The sequence below is a fragment of the Tiliqua scincoides genome, chromosome 1 (assembly GCF_035046505.1).
Source record: "Tiliqua scincoides isolate rTilSci1 chromosome 1, rTilSci1.hap2, whole genome shotgun sequence".
In the NCBI taxonomy this organism is placed as follows: Eukaryota; Metazoa; Chordata; class Lepidosauria; order Squamata; family Scincidae; genus Tiliqua; species Tiliqua scincoides.
The window spans coordinates 74,642,874-74,655,311 of record NC_089821.1 but is presented as its reverse complement, the minus strand read 5'-3'; positions in this window follow the sequence as shown (position 1 = coordinate 74,655,311).

Below are 12,438 nucleotides of genomic sequence, written 5' to 3'. Positions count from 1 at the left end.
TGGCACGTGGCTGAGCAACGCCTGCCCGGCGGGAGCTGCCAGCTGGCTGAGACTGCGCCAGGTGGTCGGGAGGAAGCCCTCCCCCCAGTATGGGATGGGTGGCGCCGCCGCCATTCCCACAGCAGGCAGCGGGAGGCAATGCAGTACTGGGCTGTTCCACTTCAGGCGGCTGGTGGGGGAGCCCGGCTTGGAACGCTTCCCTCCACAGGCGCTGAGAGCCCACTCTGTGCATGTCTACTCAGAAGTAAGCCCCATTACAGTCAATGGGACTTACTCCCAGGGAAGTGGGATAGGATTGCAGCCTTACAGCCCAATCCTCTGCATGTCTACTCAGTAAGTAGTCCCATTAGAGCCAATGGGGCTTACTCTCAGGAAAGTGCGGATCGGATTGGGCCATAAGGTTGTCAAGCCGCACCATCAGGTTCTTAGCAACTGACGAGGGGGACTCACATTCTCTCTGTACGCACTAATTCACTTACCTGTGAGGGGCAGAACTGCCACCTACCTCTTGTTATCTGTGACTGTCCCTTATCCACCAATACTGTGCTGGTGTAGGTGGAGGGGGGCTTGTTACAGCTACCAGCAAGCAGGTGGGGGCCAGAGAGGTTGCATCCACCCAATTATACTCCTTGTTTTTTATAAGGTTGTCTGGATTGGGTCCATTTCCCACACCAAATGGGCACTGGTCTTGGCCTGTGGAGAATCAGGCACATTTGTGTGCACCCAGACTTGCCCCACCATCTCAGGGACTCCGGCTGAACCTTCACAACCCTGGTGATGATGAGAGGTATCTCGAAGGCTACCAGAGGATTACTCTGGAGCTGGGCAGCCCAATCCTTAGCTGCCCACATAGCCCAGGCTTGATGGCTCTGTGGAGGGCTGCCGCAGGCACCTCGGGAGAAGGGGATGCTCATCCCCTCCCCCCCAGTAACGGAAGCAGTCCCACAATGGGGCTACTCTCTTCATCGTGGGCGCTAAAGTAAAGGTGCTCATGTACGGCACGCAGCCCTCCACGAGCGCCCTGAATCCTGTGGAGCTCAGCTCTGGACCACAGGATTGGGCTCTGAGGCAAGGCCAGAGAAGGAGCCAAGAGACAGGTGAAGGAGGACTGTGTGAAGCAATCCCCTCCTCACTGCTAAACTCTGAGGTCTCTTTTGTTGGGTCAGTAACCTTCAAGGTGAGAGATGGTTAGCATGGAGAAATCACCATCACCACAACCTTCAGTGTATGGAGCCTGGCGGACAAAGCATCAGATGTAGATGAGCCCTCACTAACTCCTAGCCCCATAATTTTGAGTTAAGGTTCAAAAAGTTCATAGAATGTATGATAAAGAGAGTTCCCTGGAAGCTAACCCCATTTTCCCCATAGGATCAATGATACAGTATCTACTAATTTGGCATCAGCTAGATTTTCCAGGAACCTAACCCTAGAGAATAATGAGAACTGACTATATTTAATTGGGGTCTGGTTCTAATGTGTGGTGCTCAGCCTCATGTGGGATATCTTCGCTTTCATGTGTAGTGCCTTTATCAAATGGTTCCTGGACCGTACAGCTTTGAGCACTAACTCACACAACCCCCAGGCTCTTAGATTGGTGGGAAAGCAGGGGAGGAGTTTTTTCAGGCAATGTAACTGACAGAAGTAGATTCTGTGACATATTATGATACAGTAAGTGTATTGATCTTTAAGGTAGGTGCTGCAAGATGGTTGAGCTGTGCTACATACTACAGAACTATTTGGCTTAGGGGAATGGCATTTTGAGTTGGAAACTCAGGACCTGTGGACATATGCCTGTTTATAGCCAAACTAACGTATTTGTGCAAGTGTGCAATCCCATGTGACAAAGCAGAGATTAAGGTTTCATATCACCATAGCCAATATTTTGGTGACGGTTGTGGATATAGGGCCCAATCCTATCCAACTTTTGAGTGCTGGTGCAGCTGCAATGCCACCTCAAGGCAAGGAAACAAATGTTCCCTTAGCTTGTGGAGGCCTCCATAACCACCCTCCCACCACAGGATGCAGTGTACACCCCATTGGCATGGCTACACCAGGGCTGGAAAGTTGGATAGGATTTGGCCCATAATTAACTACAAGTCATTGGGGAGGTAATATACACAGCTGTATGAATCAGCCTTCAGTTAAAATATATGCCTGAATGTTCACCGGACTTTCAGTGCAATCTTATGAACAATACTGAGAAGTTCCACTGTGTTGAAGTAAAATATGGAAAGGACGGCATGACAACTAATTTTGTCCAGAATTTCAAATACTGTAAATCTCATTACCCTAACTTATGCGACTATGGCCCAAATCCTAGCCAACTTTCCAGCACTGTCATAGTGGTGCCAATGGGGCGTGTGCTGCATCCTGCAGTTGGGTGGCACTCAACGGAGACCGCCTCAAAGTAAGGGAATGTTTATTCCCTTACCTTGGAGCTGCATTGCCCTTATGTCAGTGCTGGAAAGTGGGTTAGGATTGCATCCTATAGGACATAAAAGTAAATCGATTCAGTTTGGAGTACAAACATATTGATAAAATAAATCAGTATGATTAGTTTTAAAGAACTTTTAGATTGTGGGCTCTTTGGGGACAGGGAGTCATTAGTAGTTTGATTTTCTTGGTGAAACGTTTTGTGAACCTTGTTGGAAAGCAGTATATAAATACTGTTAGTAATTATAACTGATATAGGTTAATGCAGTGGTATTCAACCTTTTTCATGTTGAAGCGCCCTGACCCCAATAGTGAGACTGGGGCCCACCAGCAATCCTGCCTTCCTCCCAGTACATAATCTTCTCACCCCCCCCCCCGTCTGCCCCATTTCCCCCTTTCTTGCATCTTCACAACAACCCTGTGAAGTAGCAGCTGAGCATGGCAGGCTTTAGGAGCTGTGGGGCCAGACAGTGAGAAAAGGCTATACAGGATTATATCAGTTTTGATAAGGCAGTACCATTATTAAATTGCATCCAAGTCCTCTCTTACACAGGCTTTGAAAAGTTGCCATGATTTCCCGAATGAAGCTTTGAATCCCACAGCCTGAAGAACACTGGGTTAATGTGTTCAGAAGTATAGTAAAAGCACAGTTTATTATGCACTACACACCCTTCTGTAGGTAAATGGTATGTATTTGTTTAGGTGTTACACATTTGAGTGATAGAAACTGTTTAATTCAACACTGTCCTTTAGATATGTAGTACAGCAAAGCAATTAAAGCCCCAATCCTATTCGGCCCTTGGTCTGCCTTAACTTGTATTCTGGTAGTGCAGGGTCCTCTATGGCAGTGTGGCCATATGGTGGCAAAAGCTGGGCCACCACTAACTTCTGGGTTGCTGCTGCAAATAGGCAACAATGCGTTATGTATAGCAGTGGTGGCCTCTGTTGGCTCTGTTAAGTTGGCAAGGGGGCATGTCATGGGCAGAGGAGTTTCAAGGAGGATCTCAGCACCACCAGTGTGCCCCACATCTTATCCTCCCTTCTTGAAATTTCCCCACTCTTTTTCTCTTCTCTGACCCACACCAGCAAATTGCTGGCATAGGTCCAAGAGACGTAGGTGATTGGACAGCCTACCAGGGGGCAAGTGAAATATTTTACTTACTCTAGTTACATAGTATGCAGTGCAGCCTGCATTGACATGGCTGAATACTATAACATGGCAGGGGATAGGATTAGGTAGTAAGACTGTAATCCTAGACATGTTTTCATGGGTGTAAGCTCCACTGAAGACAGTGACACCAAGTAAACTGGGGTAAAGCTCAACTTAGGGAAGCTAGCCCTAGCTAGTGCCCAGCTAAAATGTCTCCCACCACACCCTCCACTTTGTTATCCTTTACCCATGCTCTGAAGTTGGTGGTAACATTTCAGCTATTTGAGGAAGCTATGAAAGAGGGCAAAGATTATAGCAAACCTAACAATGGCAGCGGTGCTCTTAACAGTTCTTTTGTTAGCAACTTCCCTCCCCACTGTTTTCAAAAACCTTTTCACCCACAGAAACCTCCCCATTTTTCAAGGTGGGCAAGTTTGCATTCACCCTTTAGCAATATACGGGATAATAATCACCTTCATTATCTGTATTACTATCATTCTATTTTTTTGGAACAGAAGAGACAAATGATGGAAATAAATATTTGTTTTATTAACACTTAAAAGTGCCATTATCTATAGTCATTCCATAAGCTCATAAGGTTACATCCAGTAAACCTTTGCACCATAACCTTTCCAGAATGAATTAACTTGGAAGAAAAAACAATCTTTGATGTATTAATTCTTGCAGGCCCTCATGCACAATCATCCTAATGAAGATGTGTACCAGCAATATACAAATTTCATAAAACAAAGTCATTTGGTCAAACACAGAATATAAACATGGCTTCTTTTATATTTGATAAAAAACCCAAATAAAATAAACGCCATTTACCAGCAAGAAAATAAAACGGGTAAATACATAGATTCTTTCTTTAAAAAAATCAAAAATGTTTCTATACATTTTGTACAAGCACAGTTTTGAGACTATAACAAGGTCAAAATGTGCATGGACAATGGAACAAAACACATCATACCAAGCAATTCATAGGCCCTTAAAAAACAAAACAGAGTACCATTTTTCCTAACTGTTGGTTTTTATATCCACAGTGCACTATTTACCCAACGTGAGAAATTTTAGTTGGTACGTCTTAAGAATTATACAAAAGATTCTTTTAAGCCATAAACTAGCTTGTCAATTTGAATAAAAGAAAAAAAATAAAGCATTAATTGGTATTCTGCTAGTACCTTCAACATGCTTTAATTTTTCCCAGTACCAAAAAAAGAGTAAAGATCAAGTGGGAGACATTACATTCAATGTAACAAAAAACAGGCAATAAAACATCTGACTTTCCCAAGATTGGTTTTGTGTCTGTTTTCTTAAGCAGCTCTGAATTCAAAGATTGCCTTCAGCTTTTCAGAACAGTGTATTATTCTCTGTATCATGGAAACACTTTTAGCTTTTTTTTTTTTTAAAAAAAAGACGTTACAGGACAAACCAAACCGTCCAGCCAGAGTGTTTTAATATACAATTCGTGTCCAATTTTGAAAATACAAATACATTTTAAATGGTTAAAAACAAAAATTAAAAAAATATTTTCTGAACATCAGCCAGCTGAAAATATATTTATCTAGTAAATTATCTTTCAAAGCTTTTATATATTTATCTAACTAAATGCAGTACTCTTAAAAAAACAATTTAAAAAATGTAGAAATGAAACTGTGGAATAAGTCTGTGGTAGACAGAACAGACACAGTACATAGAAGGCATTCTTATACCTTATATTTGGAAACTTCTGAAACATAGTTGCCACGATCCAGAATGCCACATTAGGCTCCAAGGACACAGAGCTCTACAGAAGCAGTGGCTTTCCGATTCACTCCATATTGGTTGAAAGTTTGGTATGCATTCCTCACACCAAAGCGAAATGGTTGGAAATTTGCTTACCAAGCACTTGTCCAGTCAAATCATGGTCAAGTATTTAAATATTAAAACTATAAAAGTGAAACACAAAATTTTGTTAAATGCCACTTTAAAATAGAAGTAGGAGGTGATCAACTGATAATATTTGAATGCACAATTGACATGTGTCTAAACAGCATGAAGTAAATTGGAAAACCCCTGCTTGCACTGGAGTTTCATATGTGCATCAGAGTTCCTGTGGTGCAAACAAGTTGCTGGATCAGGGCTATCATGAGGAACTAGTAAGCAAAGCTAATGTCCTGAGTTCCTCAACCAAGATAAAGCCAGAAGCTCACACACATTTACAGGGAAGTGATAAAAAAATCCTCATACATTCAAGACAGTAGTACAGTGCACACATACATAATTCGCATACACTCCATAACAGTTGGTCAGAGTATTAAATCAGTGTACAAATTAAACATTTTCAAAAAATGTGCAAAAGAGTCAACATTGATAGAAAAAAACACCTTTGTGCACATACATTACAAACTGTGCCCAGCATTCAAACGGAGAGTAAAAACATTTACAGAGAGAAATCAAGGGATTAAATAGAGAATTTGACAGCTGCATAAAAATGTACATTAGATCAAAAGGATAAGATTTACACATTATTCATAGCTTTCTGAAAAGTAGAAGTCTACCATCAGCTTCAGCAGACGTCTCCTCCTCATACTTACAGTGATATTTCCTTAAGAAAATCGTGTGAGGTACGAGATGCTACGCTGAGAGCATTTGGGTTGCAATAATCTGTCCCTCATGGTCGGACAAACAGTATCAAGTTTTAAACCGGTGATATTAGCAAAAAAGCAAGCAACATGAAATTGAGAGTGTAGACCCTGTTCCGAAAAGAAAGCACAATCCTTTGCTTACAATTCATGATTATGTGGCTGGGGCAGGCGAGGGGAAAAAAACTAGAGATGTAAAAAAAAAAATAGAATCCTTGTAAGAAAAAAATGATGCAAGTAAGTAAAGAGAATCCCTCAACATCAAGCCTCAAATAGAGGTTAGGGTTTGGCCTTAAGGAAGAGATTCTGAATTACATCCCCAATCAGAAGTCTCAAGTAACCTACAATGACATTCTCCCTCCCTGCAAACACACCCTAGTGAATTAATCCTTTACAAATAGGGCTTAAATGCATGACAACCCAATGAAGGGGGGATTTAATTAACCTTTCCCCCTTCCTTTGTTATTAAGGGGAAGGGGAATTCAAAAAGGCAAAGTCTTAAAAAGAAGTCTTTTTCTGAACAAGACTCTTTTCACCTAAGTCTCAGGTACTGCCAACAGCAATACAGAAATAGTTTTGTACACTTTTGTTTGAGAAAACAAAAAATGTACTCGATAAAAGGAAGAAAAGGCTTTTGCTGCCTATTTGGAATTTTAGTTACTTAGAAATCCTAGTTTTAACCACTTGGATGCAGGTTTCTTACTTTCTATGGAATTGAGAGGAAATATTTAAGAAGAAATTTACAGTAGCTCTGAGTCATCTGGAATAAGATTGTACAGCATGCTGGAGAAATAATGTTTTACTTTGCTATGGTACAAGGAACACTTTGGCCCGTTAAAGGCTTACTTCTTAGTCCCCTTCTTCCCTTCATCTACAAACTGAAGAAACACAGAAAAGAAATAATACACTTGCCAATGGGCTATACCCAGAAAAATAAAGTTCAAAAGGGGTTACATGAACGGTGAAGATATGCACATCATATCCAAAATCCACTGCAATGTATATTGACCACCTTTCGGTGCAAAGGTGAAATCTCATATTTCACATATGAATGAATACACATATTGCACATTTTAAACTGTATTTATAATCACAAACAAAATTCTGTTATCATGTAGAAGGCTAACTGCAATTGGACCCACACCTAGGAACAGATCATGGCTTCGTTCTGGCTTCTGGATATTCTACCCACACCGTGTCTCATGCTGCTGCCATGAACCTCCCGACCCTTGAAGATACATTTGAACACACTCACAATCATCCTTTCATAATTATGTTGTTCTTAATGCCAATAAAGGTTCTCGAAATCGAATCGAATTATGTTGTTCACTTCTGAGTGAATTCTAGATCCAATTTCTTCTGCTTTATCACAGTTCACAGGATTGCCAAACACACCATGCAAACTGCTTACCAGACTTCTAAGCTATTACTAATGCTGAATGGGTTCTGATTATTGGGCCATTCTATCAGCTTGCTTGTTCAGGTCGATATAACAGTTCTTTCTAGAAGTTCCAATTCCAACATGTTTTTCACTAGATATGCAAAGTTTTCAGGCTACTGTGGTCACTGCTTTATGAGTACTGCATTGTTTCAGTCATACTTCTTTCTGGAGACTGAGTTTTTCCATCGTTTGTTCAATGAGGAAGTTTGTCCAAAGGTCTGCCCAGGACTAGTCAATCCAACAGATTATGTGAGAACAGTATGTCATGAAAAGGTTATTACAGATGGGTCTGATGGAGTATCTACATCACCTCCAACTACAAGCATACACAATTAGTGAATTGCATATACCAAGTAGCTGTTAAGTATGCAAGTTATTGCAATTAAATGATGACTCCAGTCACCAACTTACTCAACACATATTAAGTATACCTTATTTGAAAAAGGAAGCATTTCTTCTATAAGTTTTCAATTATGAATGTTTCAGAAGCATTTCATATACAAGTGTGCCAATATTTCATCTCAACCTCTTTTTATTACAGTTGCCACACAGATGGATTTTGGATAAGTTGTAAATAACTTCACTCTTCATTTAAGCCCTCATTTGCTTCAGTACCACTTTTTCTGATGGACGTATTTTTAACCTCTGCTACTGTACTAAAACCTCCTCGCCATTTCAACAACATCAAGTCCTTACGTTGTAAACACTGAGCATGAGTTAGGCTGTGCCTGATAAAGCACCAACTAGCACCTACAGTTATCAGGACCAGCACAGGTTCTGCCACCAAGTGGTTGCACAGTTTCATTCCAGGAGCTCTTGCAAGGCTGCAGATGATGCTGGGCACAACGGTTGAACTGAACATGGTTTCATTGGCACCCCTAAAAAATACTGCTACCCAAGCAACCACATGGATTGCATGTGCGGTTGGGCCGGCCCTGGTAGTTCTTATATCTAGCACAAAGCTTACAAACAGCTGGAAAAACAAGTAACAGTCACTAAGCTAGATAAATATCACTTTTGGCTGTGAAGAGGGGTAGAAAAGCTTTGGTTTTCAGTGATTTGCAAATACATACATGTGAGGAAATCACCAGAAACAGAGTACTGGTATGCTGGCGGTAACACCTTTACTTATACTTCAAATCACCACATGGCCATACATTCAAGCACAAAGTCTATTCTTATTCCATAGGTGTATTTTTTAAAGATTCTATTTAAAAAAAGGAACTATATTGTAAACAGCAACCAATTTTCTCCAATGTTTGCAGTTATTATCAGACACTGCTGTAAAGTAGGTGGAAAGGATTGCAAGTGCAGGTAACTTTTGCTAATGTAGCATTAAGTCCGGACAATGGCAAGAATAAGATGGATGGGTGTATAGGCACATGCACACACTTTTTGAATACAGAGCATCAGGAAATGCTATACTTGAAAGCGCATCTGATTTATTTCTATAGAATGAATATTGTCAGTCTCTAAGCACACATTTTCTTCAGTACATGCCATCAAAGAAGAGGCAGCCACTAGCAACTCACCTGAACTACGGAATATTACAGAAGCATTAGCACTGTATTTTGGAACCGAGTTAAAATCAGGGAAATTGTAAATAGTAACAATGTAATTACAGAACAGATAAATTATCCTGTTTTTCCCCACTCAGATTAACCCATTTTCGTCAGGCCCACAGGTGTACACATTTGGTCCCTGTTGTATATATGCAATGTTGGGCAGAAATGGCTTAACAGGGCACAGTTAAACCAGAATCAAGTACTATCAACTCCAAGGGAGTTGAAGGTCCAATAAGCATGTGCTCAATTCTTGCTAAAATGAATCATGCTGGACTTTAGTTGGACTGTACCCAACTAAATCCCTATCTTCAGGAGTCACTGTAAGATTAACATTTGAATAGATCTCTGAAAAATTCAACTTTTTGTCAGGTAGAACAAGCTGAAGAAAATTTTCAATGTCATGACTATTGTGGACAATTTGAACAACTTGTATAGCTTAGGAAGTATCAAAGTCGCTATATTTCAAAGACCGATTTTGTTAGTCATATAGGACTGCTATTTTAAGTACTGTAATATGTAAATGAATAAAATTAAGGCATACAGATAAAAAGGCACTCTGATTTTTGTGGTTAGTGTAACTAAAAGGGCTGGTTTCCTTTCTCTGGCTGTGCACACTAAAAACTGAAAGTGCAAACCAGCTACATTTATTTAACACACAGAAAGTGCTCTAGAAACGTAAGAAATAAAAGTTAAATTGTAGACACAAATTCCTTCAGATAGACCTTGCCTGATTTGGGGGTCCATTTTTTTCTTTTTGAAACTTCAAATCAAGTTAGGTGGACACCCAATTTTCCAAGACTTCTATTCTTAGGTACCACACATCTGAGGACAACTAGATACCACCCTTTTGTTACATACTCTGCTCCCTCTTTGCTTCAAGTTCAGCCAAAAAGACGACAGCTCACAATATAAACAAAAGTTACGTAAAAATCATTAATTCAGGCTGCAATCTAAAGGGCTGCATGAAAAACTCTGTCACAGAAAGTCTACAGTCTGCACAGATGCTACTTTTCAGAATTTTTACTCAAGTGGGCCTATGAGTGCTCCCTTCACAAGCTTCCCCCACTACAGGAGTGAACTGAGAGACTGACAACACAAAACTGGTAGTTTATGCTCAGAAAGAAGCTTCATAACTGCTCTGAAAGTTATTACATCCTCTTTTTCTTGGTGTTTACAGAATCATATTAAAACAATCCTTCGATTGTATTTTATTCTTATACCATTCTCATAACTGTCTTCAATGAAATACAAAGATCCATGACTTTGGAATATTTTAGAATATCCTATGTAAGGCAGCAGAAGTATGCAAGGCTATTGTCTAACAACAAAACTTCCTGCCCCCTTGGAATTAATTTACTAACTTAAGTAGTAAATGACATTCCTTAGGATGCCAAATATGTACCATGGACAGAGGTGGATATATGCAGGTATTCTTTTCAAAGGCTATTCAGCATTTTTACTTCTACACAAAAGTGTGCCCTTCTTCTGTTTATTTAAAGGGCTGCAAGTTAGGAGGGATAACAATATGCATAGTAACTATGAGAGCATTTGCCTGTCCTATGTGACAAAATCTTGGTTGTCAAAAAAAATTGGAAAATATTGGGCCCCTTCACATTATACAGGCTGCCAAGCACTAAATCCCTCCCCCCAGGCTTTTTTAGTTTAACTACCTCAGTGACTAATTTACATGAGGCATAATGTTTTCATCTCCCATATATAATACATACATGAGCAAGCTACAGAAAACAGTTCTTCCGGATGCATCTCTGACCCAGGAGGACTAAAGAAACGGAAAAGGATGTCAATGTTGCATCTGCAAACTTCAGAAGGTGATATGTGGCAAATGCCACATCTGCACCACAGTACACAAATACAAATTGATAGATAAGAGAAATCACTTACAACCAATGCAACCTAGAGACAAACCACAACACTAGCAAGTCCTGCTATCTGAAAAAGCTTCTGAGATTCTGAAAGCAAACTAGTATGGGTTTATGATGGCATTTTCAAAATCTGAATGGTACAAATAGCTCTAGTTCACAGTTCAAGTCTTTCTCCCACCCTCTGCACTGTATCCTAACCCTCTCCTCCATGAACGTCCATTCAAGCAGGGTGGAACAATAATCGCTAACCTCTCCATAATCCAAGAGCGCACCACTCCTTAAACCAGCATAAACAGGACCCCAAACCAGTACAGCAGGGGTTTCTTTTTGGGGGTGGGGAGGACTACTGGGCTGAGGTGAAGGTAATTCACTGCCACACAGGCCCTTAAGCTACAACATTTTATCTATTTGCAGCACTTTTAAATTTGCCATTGTCAAGACAAAATGCACTATCGGAGAAAATAACACAAAAGCAGTCACCTTATTCTATGTGTAAGCTTTTATCCTTCCGAGCCGCAATAAGAAAATGGCACTGCAGCTTGAAAGAGTAAACTGTGCACTGCAATCTGAATGGATTACATTTTGAATGCTTTTAAGCTTCAAATATTCTTTTAACGTTTAAAAATATCTTAAAATTCATAAGCTGCACTTGGATTCTCTCTGAAGTCTATTTTCGTACTTTTCTGGTAACAGAAATAACTTTGTTAAAACTATGCAAGCTTTTAGGTAGAAGTATTCAGAGCACAAAATAAATGCAGATATGATCTGCATGCTTTGGGTTCTCCAACTCTCTCGCTCTTTGGAAGTGGGAGACTGAAGCACAGTACACCAGTTCAGTTAGTTATAAACAGATTTAAGTCAAATTTTGGAGGGTTACTGTTTGTGTAGAAACAAAACAGAATGGAAAAATACGCAGCAAGTAAATTATACAACCTAAACTATAAGGCATTTTTGTATCTAGTATCATTTAGGATGCACCAAATCCTAGAAAGGCTGAACCCATATCCATGTAGCCTCCTTGCTTTGTTCTAAAATAACTCATCCAGATATTCCAAAACCTGGCCAGAAAAAAACTTCTATTTAAGTTTTATTTGAACTCTGAATACCTGTAGCAGAAGATGGTCTGTACATAATGTTTTTCTAAATTACTAGATCATTCATTGAGAGGCATTGTCTCACTGGTACCATTTCTTGTGTCAGAGCTACATAGTTACTAATACTCTGAAAAAAATACCCTTTTTGCTCTTTCACATTTCAATTAGCACTTTTGTACCTGCATACTGTAACACTAACATTTGTAAGATTTATTTTAACTGTTTACAGATTAGGGTTTCAGAGG